Consider the following 20,652-nt stretch of genomic DNA (forward strand, 5'->3'; position numbering starts at 1 on the left):
CTAAATTGTGTGAACCAGCTAATGTCCATAAAAATATTGTGTGGACAAATCTGTTTTCAATTTAGGATTTTATTTTATTTTAAAATCTGATATCTTGTTCTCAGGGAAGACTATTAGAATATTAAAACCTTGAAATAGTTATATTTAAAGCACTTTGAGTAAGCCTAGAGAACCTATTAGAAATAATTACTGTTAATTTAATAACCAGATCAAAGGACAGACATCAGCTGTATCTCTTTTCTTTTGCCTACCAACAAAATCTAAAACTTATTACTTCTTTAACTTTTTCTTTGGAAATAATTTTAGACCTACAGAAAAGTTACAAAAATATTACAGAGAGATTTCTATGCCCTTCTCCAAGTATCCCATAATGGTAACAATTTACAAACCATAGTACAATTATCAAAACTAGGGAAAGAACATGATATAATACTAAACTACAGACCATGTTCAATTTTAAGAGCTTTTCCCCTAATGTCTTTTTCTGTTGCAGGATCCGACATTTGAGTTTAGGTCTTGTGTCCCATTGGTCTCTCTCAGTCTGGCACAGTTCCTTAGACTTGTCTTGTACTTCATGATTTTGATTTTTAATAAGTTTTGGTCACTTATTCTGTAGACTCAAGTGGTCTTGTCTGATCTCTTCTCATGATTAGATTAATCTCATGATTAGATTAGATTACATAATTTCAGGAGGTAAATCACTGAAGTGATTTATGTCTTTTTTAGTCATACAAGGAGTACGTGATGTTGATATGTCTTACATCTTTTCTTTAATATTAATTTTAATTTTGCTATCATTAATCTGCAATTACATGAGGAACATTATGTTTACTAGACTCCCCCCTTCACCAAGTCCCCCTCACATACCCCATTAGTCACTATCCATCAGCGTAGTAAGATGCTGTAAAATCACTACTTGTTTTCTCTGTGTTGCACAGCCGTCCCCGTGCCCCCCCCACATTATACATGCTAATCTTAAGGCCCCCTTTCTTCTTCCTTCCCCTTCTCCCTCCCTTCCCAGCCATCCTACCCAGTCCCTTTCCCTTTGGTAACTGTTAGTCCTTTCTTGTGTTCTGTGATTCTGCTACTGTTTTGTTCCTTCAGTTTTTCCTTTGTTCTTATATTCCACATATGAGTGAAATCATTTGACACTTGTCTTTCTCCGCCTGGCTTATTTCACTGAGCATAATACCCTCTAGCTCCATACATGTTGTTGCAAATGGTAGGATTTGTTTTCTTCTTATGGCTGAACAATATTCCATTGTGTATATGTACCATATCTTCTTTATCCATTCATCTACTGATGGACACTTAGGTTGCTTCCATGTCTTGGCTATTGTAAATAGTGCAGCGATAAACATAGGGGTGCATTTGTCTTTTTCAAACTGGACTGCTGCAATCTTAGGGTAAATTCCTGGGTCAAATGTTATTTTTATTTTGAGCTTTTTGAGGAACCTACATACTGCTTTCTACAATGGTTGAACTAATTTACATTCCCACCAGCAGTGTAGGAGGGTTCCCCTTTCTCCACAACCTCACCAACATTTGTTGTTGTTTGTCTTTTGGATGGTGGCGATCCTTACTGTTGTGAGGTGATATCTCATTGCAGTTTTAATATGCATTTCTGTGATGATTAGCGATGTGGAGCATCTTTTCATGTGCCTGTTGGCCATCTGAATTTCTTTTTTGGAGAAGTGTCTCTTCAGATCCTCTGCCCATTTTTTAATTGGATTATTTGCTTTTTGTTTGTTGAGGTGTGTGAACTCTCTGTATATTTTGGATGTCAACCCTTTATCGGGTAAGTCATTTATGAATATATTCTCCCACACTGTAGGATGCCTTTTTGTTCTACTGATGGTGTCCTTTGCTGTACAGAAGCTTTTTAGTTTAACATAGTCCCACTTGTTCATTTTTGCTTTTCTTTCCCTTGCCTGGGGAGATATGTTCATGAAGAAGTTGCTGATGTTTATGTCCAAGAGAGTTTTGCCTATGTTTTCTTCTAAGAGTTTTATGGTTTCATGACTTACATGCAGGTCTTGATCCATTTCGACTTTACTTTTGTGTATGGAGTTAGACAGCAATTCAGTTTCATTCTCTTACATGTAGCTGTCCAGTTTTGCCAACACCAGTTGTTGCAGAGGGTGTCATTTCCCCATTGTATATCCATGGCTCCTTTATCATATATTAATTGACCATATATGCTTGGGTTAATATTTGGACTCTCTATTCTGTTCCACCGGTCTATGTCTGTTCTTGTGCAAGTATCAAGTTGTCTTGATTACTGTGGCTTTGTAGTAGAGCTTGAAGTCGGGGAGCATAATCCCTCAGCTTTATTCTTCCTTCTCAGGATTGCTTTGGCTCTTTGGGGTCTTTTGTGGTTCCATATGAATTTTAAAACTATTTGTTCCAGTTTGTTAAAGAATGCTGTCGGTATTTAGATAGGGACAGCACTGAATCTGTAGATTGCTTTAGATAGGATGGCCATTTTAACAATATTAATTCTTCCTACCCAAGAGCATGGGATGAATTTCCATTTATTAGAATCCTCTTTAATTACTCTTAGGAGTGCCTTGTAGTTTTCAGGGTATAGGTCTTTCAGTTCCTTGGTTAGGTTTATTCCTAGGTATTTTATTCTTTTTGATGCAATTGTGAATGGTATTGTTTTCCTGATGTCTCTTTCTGCTAATTCATCATTAGTGTATAGGAATGCAACAGATTTCTAGGTATTAATTTTGTATCCTGTAACTTTCCTGAATTCAGATATTAGTTCTAGTAGTTTTGGAGTGGAGTCTTTAGGGTTTTTAATGTACAATATCATGTCATCTGAAAATAGTGACAGTTTGATTTCTTCCTTACCAATCTGGATGCCTTTTATTTCTTTGTGTTGTCTGATTGCCGTGGCTAGGACCTCCAGTACTATGTTGAATAAAAGCGGGGAGAGTGGGCATCCTTATCTTGTTCCTGATTTTTGAGGAAAAGCTTTCAGCTTCTTGCTGTTAAGTATAATGTTGGCTGTGGGTTTGTCATGTATGGCCTTCATTATGTTGTGGTATTTGCCTTCTGTACCCATTTTGTTGAGAGTTTTTATTGTGAATGGATGTTGAATTTTGTCAAATGCTTTTTCAGCATCTATGGAGATGATCATGTGGTTTTTGTCCTTCTTTTTGTTGATGTGGTGGATGATGCTGATGGATTTTTCAAATGTTGTACCAACCTTGCAGCCATGGGATGAATCCCATTTGATCATGGTGTATGATCCTTGATGTATTTTTGAACCCTGTTTGCTAATATTTTATTGAGTATTTTTGTATCTATGTTCATCAGGGATATTGGTCTGTAGTTTTCTTTCTTTGTGGTGTCTGTGCCTGGTTTTGGTATTAGAGTGATGCTGGCTTCATAGAATGAGTTTGGAAGTATTCCCTCCTCTTCTAGTTTTTTTTTTTTTTTGAGAGGGCATCTCTCATATTTATTGATCAAATGGTTGTTAACAACAATAAAATTCTGTATAGGGGACTCAATGCACAATCATTAATCAAACCCAAGCCCAATTCTCAACAGTTTCCAATCTTCTGAAGCATAATGAACAAGTTCTTACATGGTGAACAAATTCTTACATAGTGAATAAGTTCTTACATGGTGAACAGTGCAAGGGCAGTCATCACAGAAACTTTTGGTTTTGATCATGCATTATGAACTATAAACAATCAGGTCAAATATGAATATTTGTTTGATTTTTATACTTGATTTACATGTGAATCCCACTTTTCTCCCTTATTATTATTATTATTTTAAATAAAATGCTGAAGTGGTAGGTAGATGCAAGATAAAGGTAGAAAACATAGTTTAGTGCTGTAAGAGGGCAAATGTAGATGATCAGGTGTGTGCCTATAGACTAAGTATTAATCCAAGCTAGACAAGGGCAACAAAACATCCACGGATGCAGAAGATTTCTCTCAAAACACCTCCTCTTCTAGTTTTTGGAAAACTTTAAGGAGAATGGGTATTATGTCTTCTCTAAATGTCCGATAAAATTCAGCAGTGAAGCCATCTAGTTTGGGAGTTTGTTCTTGGGAAGTTTTTGATTACTGATTCAATTTCATTGCTGGTAATTGATCTGTTTAGATTTTCTGTTTTTTCCTGGATCAGTCTTGGAAGGTTGTATTTTTCTAAAAACTATCCATTTCTTTTAGGTTATTCAGTTTGCTAGCATATTGTTTTTCATAGTATTCTCTAATAATTCTTTGTATTTCTGTGGTGTCTGTAGTGATTTTTCCTTTCTCATTTCTGATTCTGTTTATGCGTGTAGATTCTCTTTTCTTCTTGATAAGTCTGGCTAGGGGGTTATCTGTTTTGTTTATTTATTTTCACAAAGAATCAGGTCTTGGTTTCATTAATTTTTTCTGTGGTTTTATTCTCAATTTTCTTTATTTCTTCTCTGATCTTTGTTGTGTTCCCCCTTTTGCTGAGTTTGTACCTCATTTGTTGTTTTTCCAGTTTCATTAATTGTGAATTTACTGCTCATTTGGTATTGTTCTTCCTTCTTTAAATAGGCCTGCAGAGCTATATACTTTCTTCTTAGAACTGCCTTCGCTGCATCCCACAGGAGTTGGGCATTGTGCTGTTGTTTTCATATGTCTCCATATATTGCTTGATCTGTTTTAATTTGGTCATTGATACATTGATTATTTAGGAGCATGCTGTTAAGCCTCCATGTGTTTGTGAGCCTTTCTGTTTTTTATAATTTACTTCTAGTTTTATGCCTTTGTGATCTTAGAAGGTGGTTGGTAAATTTCAATCTTTTTGAGTTTACTGATGCTCTTTTTTTTTTTTGTTTTTTTTGTGTTTTTGTTTTTTTTTTAAATAATTATTTTTTATTGAAGGGTAGTTGACGCACAGTATTACATTACATTAGTTTCAAGTGTACAACACAGTGGTAGGACATTTATATACATAATTCTAGGTTCCAGCTATCACCCTACCAAGCTGTTACAATATCTTGACTATATTCCTTATGCTATACATTACATCGCGGTTACTTATTTATTTTACCATTGGAAGTCTGTCCTTTTTTTTTTTTTTTTTTTTTTTTTTTTTGTGAGGGCATCTCTCATATTTATTGATCAAATGGTTGTTAACGACAATAAAATTCTGTATAGGGGAGTCAATGCTCAATGCACAATCATTAATCCACCCCAAGCCTAATTTTCGTCAGTCTCCAATCTTCTGAGGCATAACAAACAAGTTCTTACATGGAGAACAAATTCTTACATAATGAATAAGTTACATAGTGAACAGTACAAGGGCAGTCATCACAGAAACTTTTAGTTTTGCTCATGCATTATGAACTCTAAACAGTCAGTTGAAATATGAATACTCATTTGGTTTTTATACTTGATTTATATGTGGATACCACATTTCTCTCTTTATTATTATTATTTTTAATAAAATGCTGAAGTGGTAGGTAGATACAAGATAAAGGTAGAAAACATAGTTTAGTGTTGTAAGAGAGCAAATGTAGATGATCAGGTGTGTGCCTGTAGACTATGTGTTAATCCAAGCTAGACCAGGGCAATAAAACATCCACGTATGCAGAAGATTTCTCTCAGAACAGGGGGGGTGAGGTTCTAAGCCTCACCTCTGTTGATCCCCAATTTCTCACCTGATGGCCCCCCTGCGACTGTGCCTGTCTTAGGTTGTTCCTCCCTTGAGGAATCTTACCCGTCTCTGGCTAACCAGTCATCTTCCGGGGCCATACAGGGAAATGTGAAGTTGGTAAGTGAGAGGGAAGCCTTATTGTTTGAAAAGGTTACCTTTTTACTTCTTTGCATATTTATGCCCTGTGGCTTCTATGCCCAGCATTTGTCTTGAGGTATCTTTACCACTTGGAGGAGTTATGATACTCGGTAAATTTGATATGAGGCACGAATTCTATTTAAGGGTTGTAATTAGGAAGGAAGAAGAAAAGCTATAGAAGTAGCAGACGGAAGAAAACATGGGAAGATTGATTATTTCTTTGACATATCTTCTTGTAGAGTAACTTCAGCATATATAGGTTTTAAGCTACTACTTAAATTGCGCACACACATTAACATAATAGGAGTATAGTTACATAACCAAGGCATATCTGTAATTACCAGCCATCTCCAGTGAAACCAAGAAAACCATTAAGGCACCTTAGGCATTTGTGAAAACTTATCTATGATATGGTGGATATTGTCCAACTGAACTTGAACAGTCTGAGAGAAATCAGACAAATTAAAACAACCCATTCCTGGGGACTGTTCACATGCCATATGTTCTTTTAACAGTAAATAGTCTGTAGTTGTAAGAGTTTGGAGCGCTACAATTTGCACTTCTCCAAATTCTTGGTTGAGTTCCAACAGTATAGATCCAGTCAAATTTGTTGTTTTACTGTATGCACAGGCCAGCTTAGATATCTCCTTCCTCATTCCCATGGCAAGTCAAGGAACTGGTGGGATGAGTGCATCTACAGCTGTAGCAGTGCGTGGATCTTTGTTGGGGTTTTTTGATGATCATCTTCTGGCATGAGTCTTCCAGAGAGTGCAGATGTTGGAAGTTCTTTTTCATATCGTATCTTAGTTCATTTTCGGGGTAGCCCAATTAGGCTTTGATCCTCTGTATAAACACAAACAGACCCTTTGCCTACACTTTTATATGCCCTTTATACCCTTGTGTAGAACTCGTTGGAGGTTACCACACAGGAACTGCCCTTTTTTTTTTTTTTTGCTTTGTTTTTGGTATCACTAATCTACACTTACATGACAAATATTATGTTTACTAGGCTCTCCCCTATACCAGGTCTCCCCTATAAACCCCTTTACAGTCACTGTCCAACAGCATAGCAAAATGTTGTAGAATCACTACTTGCCTTCTCTGTGTTGTACAGCCCTCCCTTTTCTCCTACCCCCCCATGCATGTTAATCTTAATACCCCCCTACTTCTCCCCCCCTTATCCCTCCCTACCCACCCATCCTCCCCAGTCCCTTTCCCTTTGGTACCTGTTAGTCCATTCTTGAGTTCTGTGATTCTGCTGCTGTTTTGTTCCTTCAGTTTTTCCTTTGTTCTTATATTCCACAGATAAGTGAAATCATTTGGTATTTCTCTTTCTCCGCTTGGCTTGTTTCACTGAGCATAATACCCTCCAGCTCCATCCATGTTGCTGCAAATGATTGGATTTGCCCTTTTCTTATGGCTGAGTAGTATTCCATTGTGTATATGTACCACATCTTCTTTATCCATTCATCTATTGATGGACATTTAGGTTGCTTCCAATTCTTGGCTATTGTAAATAGTGCTGCAATAAACATAGGGGTGCTTCTGTCTTTCTCAAACTTGATTGCTGCGTTCTTAGGGTTAATTCCTAGGAGTGCAATTCCTGGGTCAAATGGTTAAGTCTGTTTTCAGCATTTTGATGTACCTCCATACTGCTTTCCACAATGGTTGAACTAGTTTACATTCCCACCAGCAGTGTAGGAGGGTTCCCCTTTCTCCACAGCCTCGCCAACATTTGTTGTTCTTTGTCTTTTGGATGGCAGCCATCCTTACTGGTGTGAGGTGATACCTCATTGTAGTTTTAATTTGCATTTCTCTGATAATTAGCGATGTGGAGCATCTTTTCATGTGTCTGTTGGCCATCTGTATTTCTTTTTTGGAGAACTGTCTGTTCAGTTCCTCTGCCCATTTTTTAATTGGGTTATTTATTTTTTGTTTGTTGAGGCGTGTGAGCTCCTTATATATTCTGGACGTCAAGCCTTTATCGGATGTGTCATTTTCAAATATATTCTCCCATACTGTAGGGATCCTAATTGTTCTATTGATGGTGTCCTTTGCTGTACAGAAGCTTTTCAGCTTAATATAGTCCCACTTACTCATTTTTGCTGTTGTTTTCCTTGCCCGGGGAGATATGTTCAAGAAGAGGTCACTCGTGTTTATGTCTAAGAGGTTTTCGCCTATGTTTTCTTCCAAGAGTTTAATGGTTTCATGGCTTACATTCAGGTCTTTGATCCATTTTGAGTTTACTTTTGTATATGGGGTTAGACAATGGTCCAGTTTCATTCTCCTACATGTAGCTGTCCAGTTTTGCCAGCACCACCTGTTGAAGAGACTGTCATTTCGCCATTGTATGTCCATGGCTCCTTTATCAAATATTAATTGACCATATATGTCTGGGTTAATGTCTGGATTCTCTAGTCTGTTCCATTGGTCTGTGGCTCTGCTCTTGTGCCAGTACCAAATTGTCTTGATTACTATGGCTTTATAGTAGAGCTTGAAGTTGGGGAGTGAGATCCCCCCTACTTTATTCTTCTTTCTCAGGATTGCTTTGGCTATTCGGGGTCTTTGGTGTTTCCATATGAATTTTTGAATTATTTGTTCCAGTTCATTGAAGAATGTTGCTGGTAGTTTCATAGGGATTGCATCAAATCTGTATATTGCTTTGGGCAGGATGGCCATTTTGACGATATTAATTCTTCCTAGCCACGAGCATGGGATGAATTTCCGTCTGTTAGTGTCCCCTTTAATTTCTCTTAAGAGTGACTTGTAGTTTTCAGAGTATAAGTCTTTCACTTCTTTGGTTAGGTTTATTCCTAGGTATCTTATTTTTTTTTTTGATGCAATTGTGAATGGAGTTGTTTTCCTGATTTCTCTTTCTGTTGGTTCATTGTTAGTATATAGGAAAGCCACAGATTTCTGTGTGTTGATTTTGTATCCTGCAACTTTGCTGTATTCCGATATCAGTTCTAGTAGTTTTGGGGTGGAGTCTTTAGGGTTTTTTATGTACAGTATCATGTCATCTGCAAATAGTGACAGTTTAACTTCTTCTTTACCAATCTGGATTCCTTGTATTTCTTTATTTTGTCTGATTGCCGTGGCTAGGACCTCCAGTACTATGTTAAATAACAGTGGAGAGAGTGGGCATCCCTGTCTAGTTCCCGATCTCAGAGGAAATGCTTTCAGCTTCTCGCTGTTCAATATAATGTTGGCTGTGGGTTTATCATAGATGGCCTTTATTATGTTGAGGTACTTGCCCTCTATTCCCATTTTGCTGAGAGTTTTTAACATGAATGGATGTTGAACTTTGTCAAATGCTTTTTCAGCATCTATGGAGATGATCATGTGGTTTTTGTCTTTCTTTTTGTTGATGTGGTGGATGATGTTGATGGACTTTCGAATGTTGTACCATCCTTGCATCCCTGGGATGAATCCCACTTGGTCATGGTGTATGATCCTTTTGATGTATTTTTGAATTCGGTTTCCTAATATTTTGTTGAGTATTTTTGCATCTACGTTCATCAGGGATATTGGTCTGTAGTTTTCTTTTTTGGTGGGGTCTTTGCCTGGTTTTGGTATTAGGGTGATGTTAGCTTCATAGAATGAGTTTGGGAGTATCCCCTCCTCCTCTATTTTTTGGAAAACTTTAAGGAGAATGGGTATTATGTCTTCCCTGTATGTCTGATAAAATTCCGAGGTAAATCCATCTGGCCCGGGGTTTTGTTCTTTGGTAGTTTTTTGATTACCGCTTCAATTTCGTTGCTGGTAATTGGTCTGTTTAGATTTTCTGTTTCTTCCTGGGTCAATCTTGGAAGGTTATATTTTTCTAGGAAGTTGTCCATTTCTCCTAGGTTTCCCAGCTTGTTAGCATATAGGTTTTCATAATATTCTCCAATAATTCTTTGCATTTCCGTGGGGTCCGTCGTGATTTTTCCTTTCTCATTTCTGATACTGTTGATTTGTGTTGACTCTCTTTTCTTCTTAATAAGTCTGGCTAGAGGCTTATCTATTTTGTTTATTTTCTCGAAGAACCAGCTCTTGGTTTCATTGATTTTTGCTATTGTTTTATTCTTCTCAATTTTATTTATTTCTTCTCTGATCTTTATTATGTCCCTCCTTCTGCTGACCTTAGGCCTCATCTGTTCTTCTTTTTCCAATTTCAATAATTGTGACATTAGACCATTCATTTGGGATTGCTCTTCCTTTTTTAAATATGCTTGGATTGCTATATACTTTCCTCTTAAGACTGCTTTTGCTGTGTCCCACAGAAGTTGGGGCTTAGTGTTGTTGTTGTCATTTGTTTCCATATATTGCTGGATCTCCATTTTGATTTGGTCATTGATCCATTGATTATTTAGGAGCGTGTTGTTAAGCCTCCATGTGTTTGTGAGCCTCTTTGCTTTCTTTGTACAGTTTATTTCTAGTTTTATGCCTTTGTGGTCTGAAAAGTTGGTTGGTAGGATTTCAATCTTTTGGAATTTTCTGAGGCTCTTTTTGTGCCCTAGTATGTGGTCTATTCTGGAGAATGTTCCATGTGCACTTGAGAAGAATGTATATCCCGCTGCTTTTGGATGTAGAGTTCTATAGATGTCTATTAGGTCCATCTGCTCTACTGTGTTGTTCAGTGCTTCCGTGTCCTTACTTATTTTCTGCCCGGTGGATCTATCCTTTGGGGTGAGTGGTGTGTTGAAGTCTCCTAGAATGAATGCATTGCAGTCTATATCCCCCTTTAGTTCTGTTAGTATTTGTTTCACATATGCTGGTGCTCCTGTGTTGGGTGCATATATATTTAGAATGGTTATATCCTCTTGTTTGACTGAGCCCTTTATCATTATGTAGTGTCCTTCTTTATCTCTTGTTACTTTCTTTGTTTTGAAGTCTATTTTGTCTGATATTAGTACTGCAACCCCTGCTTTCTTCTCACTGTTGTTTGCTTGAAATATGTTTTTCCATCCCTTGACTTTTAGTCTGTACATGTCTTTGGGTTTGAGGTGAGTTTCTTGTAAGCAGCATATAGATGGGTCTTGCTTTTTTATCCATTCTGTTACTCTGTGTCTTTTGATTGGTGCATTCAACCCATTAACATTTAGGGTGACTATTGAAAGATATGTACTTATTGCCATTGCAGGCTTTAAATTCGTGGTTACCAAAGGTTCAAGGTTAGCCTCTTTAGTATCTTACTGCCTAACTTAGCTCGCTTATTGAGCTGTTATATACACTATCTGGAGATTCTTTTCTTCTCTCCCTTCTTGTTTCTCCTCCTCGATTCTTCATATGTTGGGTGTTTTGTGCTGTGCTCTTTCTAGGAGTGCTCCCATCTAGAGCAGTCCCTGTAAGATGTTCTGTAGAGGTGTTTTGTGGAAAGCAAATTCCCTCAGCTTTTGTTTGTCTGGGAATTGTTTAATCCCACCGTCATATTTGAATGATAGTCGTGCTGGATACAGTATCCTTGGTTCAAGGCCCTTCTGTTTCATTGTATTAAATATCTCATGCCATTCTCTTCTGGCCTGTAGGGTTTCTGTTGAGAAATCTGACGTTAGCCTGATGGCTTTCCCTTTATAGGTGACCTTTTTCTCTCTAGCTGCCTTTAACACTCTTTCCTTGTCCTTGATCTTTGCCATTTTAATTATTATGTGTCTTGGTGTTGCCCTTCTTGGATCCTTTCTGTTGGGGGTTCTGTGTATTTCTGTGGTCTGTTCGATTACTTCCTCCCCCAGTGTGGGGAAGTTTTCAGCAATTATTTCTTCTAAGATACTTTCCATCTCTTTTCCTCTCTCTTCTTCTTCTGGGACCCCTATAATACGGATATTGTTCCTTTTGGATTGGTCACACAGTTCTCTTAATATTGTTTCATTCCTGGAGATCCTTTTGTCTCTCTCTATGTCAGCTTCTATGCGTTCCTGTTCTCTGATTTCAATTCCATCAATGGCCTCTTGCATTCTATCCATTCTGCTTATAAACCCTTCCAGAGTTTGTTTCATTTCTGCGATCTCCTTTCTGGCATCTGTGATCTCCTTCCGGACTTCATCCCATTTCTCTTGCGTATTTCTCTGCATCTCTGTCAGCATGTTTATGATTCTTATTTTGAATTCTTTTTCAGGGAGACTGGTTAGGTCTGTCTCCTTCTCTGGTGTTGTCTCTGTGATCTTTGTCTGCCTGTAGCTTTGCCTTTTCATGGTGATAGGAATAGTCTGCAGAACTGGGACCAGTGACGGCTGGAAGGACTTCCCTTCTTGTTGGTTTGTGGCCCTCCTCGCCTGGGAGAACAGCGACCTCTAGTGGCTTGTGCTGCGCAGCTGCGCGCAGACAGGGTTTCTGCTTCCTGCCCGGCTGCTGTGGAGTTAATCTCCGCTGTTGCTGTGGGCGTGGCCTGGCTCGGGCAGCTACTCCAAAATGGTGGAGTCGCGTTGGAGCAGGAGCTGCTGGGAGGCTATTTATCTCCGTAAGGGGCCTCCCTGCTCCCTGCAGCCCAGGGGTTAGGGTGCCCAGAGATCTCCGGATTCCCTACCTCTGGATTAAGTGACCCGCCTGCCCCTTTAAGACTTCCAAAAAGCACCCGCCAAAACAAAACAACTACCACCAAAAAAAAAAGAAAAAAAATTTTTTTAATTAAAAAAAAAAAAAAAAAGGTGGTCGTTCGTTTTTCTTTATTCTGCAGTGCTAGCCTCAGGCCTCTGCTCACCGGTCTTTCTGCCCTGTTTCCCTAGTATTGGGGTCCCTATCCCTTTAAGACTTCCAAAAAGCGCTCTCCAAAACAAAACAGCAAAAAAGCAAAAAAAAATGGTCGTGCGCTTTTCTTATGCCCTCTGTCGCCCATCCTCCAGTGCCTGCTCACTGTTCTTGCTGCCCTGTTTTCCTAGTATTGGGCGCCCTGCACTCTGGCCCGAATGGCTGGGGCTGGGTGTTCGGCAGTCCTGGGCTCCGTCTCCCTCCCACTCTGCCTGCTCTTCTCCCGCCGGGAGCTGGGGGGAGGGGCGCTCGGCTCCCGCGGGCCCGGGGCTTGTATCTTACCCCCTTTGCGAGGCGCTGGGTTCTCTCAGGTGCGGATGTGGTCTGGATATTGTCCTGTGTCCTCTGGTCTTTATTCTAGGAAGGGTTGTGTTTGTTATATTTTCATAGATATATGTTGTTTTGGGAGGAGATTTCCGCTGCTCTACTCACGCCGCCATCTTCTGCCCCTCTACTGATGCTCTTTTTGTGGCCTAGTATGTGGTCTATTCTGAAAAAATGTTCCAAGTGCACTTGAGAAGAACGTGTATCTTGCTGCTTTTGGGTGTAGAGTTCTGTAGATGTCTGGTAGGTCCATCTGTTCTAATGCATTGTTCAGTGCCTCTTTGTCCTTACTTATTTTCTGTCTGGTTGATCAGTCCTTTGGAATGAGTGGTGTGTTGAAGTCTCCGAAAATGAATGCACTGCATTCTATTTTCTCTTTTAATTCTGTTAGTATTTGTTTTACCTTTGTAGGTGCTTCTGTGTTGGGTGCATAGATATTTATAATGGTTTTATCCTCTTGTTGGACTGGCCCCTTTACCTTTTATCATTATGTAATGTCCTTCTTTGTCTCATTACTTTCTTTGCTTTGAAGTCTATTTTGTCTGATACAAGCACTGCAACACCTGCTTTTTCCTCCCTATTGCTTGCATGAAATATCTTTTTCCATCCCTTCACTTGTAGTCTGTGTATGTATTTGGGTTTGAAGTGATTCTCTTGTAGGCAGCATATAGTTGGGTTTTGCTTTTTTATACATTCTATTACTCTGTGTGTTTTGATTGCTGCATTCAGTCCATTTACATTTAGGGTGATTATCTAGAGATATGTACTTATTGCCATCGCAGGCTTTGGATTCGTCATTACCAAAGGTTCAAGGGAAGTGTCTTTACTATCTAACAGTCTAACTTAACTCACTTATTATGCTATTATAAACACAGTTTGATGATTCTTTATTTCCATTCTTATTCTTCCTCCTCCACTCTTTATATGTTAGGTGTTTTATTCTCTACTCTTTGCGTTTCCCTTGACTGGTTTTGTGGATAGCTGATTTTATTTTGTATTTAGGTAGTATTTTACTGGTCTACTTTCTTTGCTGTGGTTTTATTTTCTCAGGTGACAGCTATTTAGCTTTAAGCATGCTTCCATCTAGGGCAGTCCCTTTAAAATACATTGCAGAGATGGTTTGTGGGAGGTAAATTCCCTCAAGTTTTGCTTATCTGGGAATTGTTTAATCTTTCCTTCAAATGTAAATGATAATCTTGCTGGATACAGTATTCCTGTTTTGAGGCCATTCTGTTTCATTGCATTGAATATATCATGCAATTCCCTTCTGGCCTGTAAGGTTTCTGCTGAGAATTCTGATGGGTTTTCCTTTGTAGGTGATCTTTTTTCTCTCCTTGGCTGCTTTTAATACTCTGTACTTGTCTTTGAATCTCTGCCATTTTAATTTTTATATGTCTTGGTGTTGCCCTCCTTGGTTCCCTTGTATTGGGAGATCTGTGGGCTTCCATGGTCTGAGAGACTATCTCCATCCCCAGATTGGGAAAGTTTTCAGCAATTATTTATTCAAAGACACTTTCTATCCATTTTTAATTCTCTTCTTCTTTTGGTACCCCTATAATGTGAATATTGTTCCATTTGGATTGGCTACACAGTTCTCAATATTCTTTCATTGCTAGAGATCCTTTTTTCTCTCTCTGCCTCAACGTCTCGGTATTCCTGTTCTCTGATTTCTATTTCATTAAGTCTCTTCCCCCTCATCCAGTATGCTTTTAAGTCCTTCCATCGTTTGTTTCGTTTCTGTTATCTCCCTCCTGAATTCATCCCTTAGCTCTTGAATATTTCTCTGTAGTTCCATCAGCATGCTTATGACTTTTATTCAAATTCTTTTTCAAGGAGATTGGTGATTTCAGTCTTACCAAGCCTTTTTTTTTTTTTGGTGTTTGAGGGATTTTGGACTGAACAAGGTTCTTCTAAGCCTTCTCATGGTGATGGGAGTGGTTGCCGGTGAGTGGCGTGTCAGCTGGGAGAACAAAGTCCCTTCCTGCTTGTTGGTCGCCTTGCCTGTCTCTGCTGGTTACCTGCACATAGGGAGCAGCCTCTGGGCTAATCCCCTAGGACGCTGTGGGTGGGATGGCCCTTGGGATGTCCTGGGGTGCTGGCCAGGGTCGCAGACCAGGAGTGCGTGTGTCTGCTGCAAGGACAAGGCCCCTTCATGCCTCCTGGTATTTGCACCCGTCTCCTCTGTCTATGCCAGTCAACTGCACGCAGGGAGCAGCCTCTTGGCTAATCCTGTAAGCTGCCACGGGCAGGGCGGCCCTTAGGATGGCCTATGGCGATGGTAGGGGTCGCAGGTGAGCGGTGTGTATTGTCATGAGAATGAAGATCCTTCGTGCCTCCTGGACTCTGTGCCTATCTTCTCTATCTGTGCCAGTTAACTGTGTGCAGGGAGGAGCCTCTGGGTTAATCCCCTGAGCTGCCATGGGTGGGGCGGCCTTTGGGATGGCCTAGAGCACTGGCAGAGGTCACAGGCGAGTTGCATGTATTCTGCCATGAGATCAGAGCCCCTCTGTGCCTTCCAGACTCTGTACCCATCTCCTCTGTGCTGGTCAACTGTGCACAGGGAGTAGCCTCTGGGTTAATCCCGTGAGCTGCCATGGGCAGGGTGAACCTCAGGAAGGCCTTGGGCACTGGTGCAGGTTGCAGGCAAGCTGCATTTGTTCTGCTGTGAGAACAGGGCCACTTCATACCTTCCGGACTCTGTGCCGGTCTCCATTCTCTGTGTTGGTCAACTGCATGCAGGGAGCAGCCTATGTGTTAAGCTGTGTGGTTGCTGTAGGCGGGGCTGCTCCCTGGCCGTTCTGCAGCAATGGTGGGTCAGCCACTTTGCTTGCAGTGCTGGTGGGGGGGAAGGAACGGCAGGTTGCTTATCATCGTGAGGGGCCTTGGAACTGCATTGCCATCCAAGGGATTAAGGCTCCTGAAGTTCCTTAAAGTTCCCAGCCTGCTGGGCTCAGTGTGCCAGGATGATTTTGTCCACCTGTTAAACCATTGTCCTTTTAAAGCACCTGCTTTTCTTTTGTCTCAGGGCAGCCAGCTGTGGGAACCTGTTCACCGTCTTAGTCTTGGATTTTGTTTTTCCACTCCTCTTATATCTAGAGCACCATGCAATGTGTGTCTGTGCTCCTGGGGCAGATTACTAGGGCTGGGTATTTAGCAGTCCTGTGCTTCTGCTCCCTCCCCACTCTGATTCTTTTCCTCCTGCTGGTGAGCTGGGGTGAGGGGAGTGCTCGGGTCCCTCTGAGTCATGGCTTTGTATCTTACCCTTTTCCGTGAGATGTTGGGTTCTCTCAGATGTAGCCTGGCTGTTGTACCATATCTTCTGGTCACTCTGTTAGGAATAGTTGTATTTGCTGCATTTTCAAAATATATATGGTTTTGGGAGATTTCTGCCACTCTACTCATGCCACCATCTTTTCCTCCTCTTACATCTTGTATTAATTTAATTTTGTTTGTACTTCGTTGAAATGGTGTCTCCAGGTTTGCCACCACAATGTTATCATTCCTTCTACATTTATTAAGTGGAATTTTTCTGTATGGAAGAGCTATGTATTTATTTGTTCAGTTTATATCAGTATAGAGACTTGGGCATTTATTTTATTTTATGGGTTATAATCCAGTACTATCATTACTTATTTTGTTATTCAAACTGATCTAGCTTTGGCTTTTGGGAACTCTATCATGTTGGCTCCTGTGTCATCTTGACATGTCCCATTCTTTTATAAGCACTTCTGTATCTGCTGGTATCACAAGATGGTCCACGTTTGTCTTACATTTTCCTTGCTCCAGTCCTACACTGAACCTTTTCTCCAAAGAGCCCTAGTTATTTTTATTAGAGAATGGTATTTAGACACCAAATCTGGGTGTTAGGGTGCTCATTACTACTAGGTTGTCACTGCTCCTAGACCCTCTTAGAAGGCAGAACTAGAATATATATATGCATTGCAGTCTCCCCTTATCCATGGGAGATACATTTCAAGACCCCTGTGGATGCCTGAAACCATGGACAGTACCAAACCTTATATATACCATTTTTCCTATACATATATACTTATGATAGTTTAATTTATAAATTAAGCATAGTAAGAGATTAACAATAACTGACAATAGTCATTATAATGTAACATAAAAGAAATTATGTGTATGTGGTCTTTATCTCTCAAAATATCTTATTCTACTATATTCTCACTCTTCTTGTGATGATGTGAGTTGACAAAATGCCTATATAATGAGATGAAGTGAGGTGAAGGATGCAGACATTGTGATGTAACATTAGGTTACCACTGACCTGACAGTATGTCAGAAGCATCATTTGCTTCTATGCCATGGATGACTGCAAATAACTGAAACCATGAAAGCAGATAATGGGGCACTACTATATACTAATTCATGCACACACACATATATTACTTTCTATATCTATTTAAATATATTAAAAACTATGTAAACATACCAATAACTCTGATTCTAATCTGATACCACAAGGTTTGTTCTAGCCTTCACACTTTCCTTTTGACAGAATTTTAACAGAATTGTCAACCCATATCCCACTGAGAAACAAGGTTACTTAGGTTAGCCCATTCTTTCTCTTCCTTTATCTTTTTAATGTAGTCATATTATTCATTTGTAATACAGTTCAGTTCATTTGTTACTGGTTATATTTTATTTGGGGTTTATTTTCCAGAGATCCTGGTTGATTTCAATTCACTATTTCTTGGAAGGAGAGTATATAAACATTACTATGGCTCTAAGAGTCAAAGCTAATGTAGAATTGACATCTTAACAAAATCTATTCTTCCCATTTATAAAGAAGATACATCTCTCCATTAATATAAATCTTTAACTTCTCTCAACAATATTTTGCTGTTTTCAGTGTGTAGGTCTTGCACATCTTTGTCAGATTCTTCTCTAAGTATTTAGTATTTTGGGGTGGTATTATGAACAGTATTTAAAAAATTTAAATTCCAATAGATTGTTGCTATTATATAGAAAGTAGTTTTTTAATACATTGACCATGTATCTATAACCTTGCTAAACTCACTAAATACAGCTTTAACAGCATACCACAAATTTTGATATGTTGTGTTTTTATTCAGTTCAAAACACTTAATTTTCTTTGGATTTCTTCTCTGACCCATCAGTTATCTCATTATCAAATATTTGGGAATTTTTCACAGATCTATTATTATTTCTAATTTAATTCCATTATGGTCAATCTTGGTAAATATTCCATGTACATGTTAAAGGAATGTGTATTCTACTGTTGTTTGGTGGTATATAATATAAATATCAACTACATCAGGCTGGTTGATAGCGCTGCTCATGTGTCCTTATTCTTACTGATTTTCTACTTGTTCTACCACTGTTGAGGGTAGCACGTGGAAATCCATAATTACAATTGTGGATTCATCCTTGCAGTTCTTTTGGATTTTGCTTCACACATTTTGAAGGTTTTTTTTAGATGCATAAATACTTAGAATTCTTATGTTATATTCTGGATAAATTGATCCATTTATCATTCTTGCTATATTCTTGATGAAACTGTTACATTCTTGATGAAATTGTATACCCACCAAACCTCCTTTCAGCCTTTAGCAGTGACCATCCTTCTTTCTATCTCTATGACTTTGAGTGCTTAAGATATTTCATTTAAGTGGAATCATGCAGTATTTGTCTTTTCATGACTGGCTTATTTAACTCAGCATAATGTCCTCAAGGTTCATCCATGCTGTTCCATCTGAGAGAACTTCCTATTTTTTAAAATTAATGTGTCACTGATATACACTCTTATGAAGGTTTCACAAGAAAAACAATATTATTACATTCACCCTTATTATTGAGGCCCCCCCATACCCCAATGCAGTCACTGTCCATCAGTGCAGTAAGATGCCACAGAGTCCCTACTTGTCTTCTCTGAGCTGCACTGTTTTCCCTGAGACCCCACACATACCATGTGCACCAATCATGATATCCACAATCCCTTCTCCCTCTCTCCTCCCCACCATCCCACAACCCTCCCCTCTGGTAAACACTAGTCTCTTCTTGGAATATGTGAGTCTGCTGCTATTTCATTCCTTCAGCTTTGCTCTGTTGTTATACTCCACAAATGAGGGAAATCATTTGGTATTTGTCTTTCTCTGCCTGACTTATTTCACTGAGCATAATACCCTCTAGCTCCATCCATGTTGTGGCAAATTGTAGGATGTTTCTTCCTTATGGCTGAATAGTATTGCATTATGTATATGTTTCACATCTTCTTTACCCATTCATCTACTGATGGACACTTAGGATCCTTCCAAATCTTGGCTATTGTAAAGAGTGCTGCAAAAAACATAGGGGTGCAGATGTCTTTGAATCTGAGAAATTATAATCTTTGGGTAAATTCCTAGGGGTGGAATTCACAGGTTAAATGGTATTTCTATTTTTAGTTTTTTGAAGAACCTCCACATTGCTTTCCACAGAGGTTGAACTAGCTTACATTCCCACTAGCAGTATAGGAGGGTTCCCCATTCTCCACATCCTCACCAGCACTTGTTGTTCTTAGTCTTTTCTATGTTGGCCATTCTAACTGGTGTGAGGTGATATCTCATTGTGGTTTTAATTTGCATTTCCCTGTTAATTAGCAATGTGGAGCATCTTTTCATGTGCCAGTTGGAGACCTGAATTTCTTCTTTGGAGAACTGTCTCTTCATATGTTCTGCCCACTTGTTAACTGGGTCATTTACTTTTTGGGTGTTGAGGCATGTGAGTTCTTTATATATTTTGGATATGTCATTTATGAATATATTTTCCCATATTGCAGGATGCCTTTTTGTTCTGTTGATGGTGTCCTTTGCCGTATAGAAACTTTTTAGTTTGATGCAGTCCCATGAGTTCATTTTTGCTTTTGTTTCCCTTGCTCGAGGAGATGCATTTAGGAAGAAGTTGCTCATGCTTATATTCAGGAGATTTTTGCCTATGTTGTCTTCTAAGAGTTTTATGGTTTCATGACTTACATTCAGGTCTTTGATCCATTTTGAGTTTACTTTTGTGTATGGGGTTAAACTATAATCCAGTTTCATTCTCTTGAATGTAGCTTCCCAGTTTTGCCAACACCAGCTGTTGAAGACACTGCCATTTCCCCACTGTATGTCCATGGCCTCCTTTATCATATATTAATTGACCATGAATGGTTGGGTTTTTATCAGGGCTCTCTAGTCTGTTCCTTGGTCTATGGGTCTGTTCTTGTGCCAGTACCAAATTGTCTTGATTACTGTGGCTCTGTAGTAGAGCTTCAAGTTGGGGAGCATAATCCCCCCAGCTTTATTCTTCCTTCTTAGGATTGCTTTGGCTATTTGGGGTCTTTTGTGGTTCCATATGCATTTTAGAACTATTTCCTCTAGTTCGTTGAAGAATGCTATTGGTATTCTGATAGGAATTGCATTGAATCTGTAGATTGCTTTCAGCAGGATGGCCATTTTGACAATATTAATTCTTCCTATCCCTGAGCATGGAATATGCTTCCATTTATTGGTATCTTCTTTAATTTCTCTCATGAGTGTCTTGTAGTTTTCAGAGTATAGGTCTTTCACTTCCTTCATTAAATTTATTCCTAGATATTTTATTCTTTTTGATGCAACTGTGAATGGAATTGCTTTCCTGATTTCTCTTTCTGCTAGCTAGTTCATTGTTAGTGTATAGGAATGCCACAGATTTCTGCATGTTAATTTTGCATTCTGCAACTTTGCTGAATTCAAATATTAGATCTAGTAGTTTTGGAGTGGATTCTTTGGGGTTTTTTATGTACAATATCATGTAATCTGCAAACAGGGA

General features: G+C 39.1%; 1 protein-coding gene across 6 annotated transcripts in view; it reads right to left on the reverse strand.

The window, feature by feature from the left end:
- The window catches only part of PPP2R3A (protein phosphatase 2 regulatory subunit B''alpha), a 270,561-nt gene that overhangs the window by 108,477 nt on the left and 141,432 nt on the right, over nucleotides 1-20,652 (reverse strand). The gene's annotated exons all lie outside the window — the stretch shown is intronic.

This window comes from Manis pentadactyla, chromosome 1 (assembly GCF_030020395.1).
Source record: "Manis pentadactyla isolate mManPen7 chromosome 1, mManPen7.hap1, whole genome shotgun sequence".
NCBI classification, from domain to species: domain Eukaryota; kingdom Metazoa; phylum Chordata; class Mammalia; order Pholidota; family Manidae; genus Manis; species Manis pentadactyla.